Source organism: Belonocnema kinseyi, chromosome 4, assembly GCF_010883055.1.
Source record: "Belonocnema kinseyi isolate 2016_QV_RU_SX_M_011 chromosome 4, B_treatae_v1, whole genome shotgun sequence".
Classification (NCBI taxonomy): domain Eukaryota; kingdom Metazoa; phylum Arthropoda; class Insecta; order Hymenoptera; family Cynipidae; genus Belonocnema; species Belonocnema kinseyi.
In genome coordinates, this window is record NC_046660.1 from 85,797,205 (window position 1) to 85,798,883 (window position 1,679).

The window sequence follows — 1,679 nt, forward strand, 5'->3', positions numbered from 1 at the left end:
ACACATCCAGTAACAAAGAGTAATAGGTAACCAAACCTCACCTAGCCAAACGCCATTAAAAAATTCCTATTCTCTTTTCATTAAATGTAGTAAAATCAATTGATATTAATTCCTGATATCTGGTTAGAAAAAGACAAAAATACTTTTTATTTGACAATCTGCTACCGGGAAAATTTTTTTCAAAACGCATGTAAAAAACGAAAATATGTAAGAAAAATGCAAAAATCCCTGTTTCAGGTAAAATGCAGTACATTTCATGAAAAATCAGTGCATCAGTGCCAAGGGTAAAAAATAAACACATTTGTTGACAAATTAGCGTGTCTGGCAAGCCCAGGTTGACCAGACGTTCTGCGATTTATCAGGACATGTCCTGATTTTTATATCGCTGTCCTGGTTTTCTGATTTTTTGTACCATGTCCTGATTTTTCTCAATTGTAACTTTTGAATTCAATTTCAAAGACTTAACGTGTCTGGAATTTTACTAATATTTAAATAAAAGAAATATATATATATATTCCAATTGGAAATGAGTCAGGGGGCCCTCATTGATTACGTTTCGATTCCCCCGAAACCAGTCCAAGGCAATTTCAAGGCAACCCCTGACACTGGAGTGAAAGCGAGATTTTGCTGTATTTAAATAAAAATGTTATCCTTAAAATGATATTTCTTTAATTTATAAACTTAGGGATTAAAAATACCATTTTTGCAGTTTGTTCCAAATCTAACAATTACAACCAAAAATAAAAAATCAATATTTTTATTAAAAATTCATCTATTTGGTTGAATATTAACTACACTGTTGAAAATTCATGTTTTCATCTTAAAAATTCGACTGTTTTGTAGAAATTTTATCTTTTTGTATGACTATTCTACATTTTAGATGGAATTTGTTTTCTTTATTGAATTCATTTTTTTATTGTTTTATTATAATCTTTTTTTTAATTATTTTTTTTAGTCGAAAATTAAGTTTTTCAACGAAAAATGCAACAATTCTACTTTTGGTGAAAAAATTGTTTTCGTTCAAAATCGACATATTTTACTGGAAATTCGTCTCCTTTGTTAGAAAATTTATCTTTATTGTTAAAGATTATTCTTTTTGGCCGAAAATTCAACTATTTGTCTCACAATTCATTTGTTTAAATTGAAGGTTCATCATGATATTAGAAAATTCATTTTTAAGTAAAATTATTTCCCGTGTTGCCTACCATAATTTTATTGTCATACTTTTTGTTTTGACATAAGTCGTTTGACATGTTTAGACATCAAAAAAATTAACACTTTTGAGCATAAAGCCTTGAACCACGAGTTGAATATTGTTTTATTTAGAAAATATTTTAATTGACTTTAAAATCAAAGGAAAAAAATAGGGAAGTGAGAAAACCAATAATAAATTTGTTGCAAGCCTAGTATTCGCAGGGTTCTAAAATTTGCATGGGGGAGGGGTGGGGGTAAGCCCCCAAACCCAATCTGGATACGCCGCTGCTAAGATGAATTTTTTTGCTAAACTATGAAATATGTATCCCTTTATTTTCATTGTTAAATTGTATATTTAAAGGGCAATTTATTGTGACAACTGGAGTCAGATCCAAAACATTGTACACGGGTCTAGACTCTAGGGTGTGTACACTGTATACATATACAATAAATGATTGTGAGTATATTAATTATTTGAGCATATA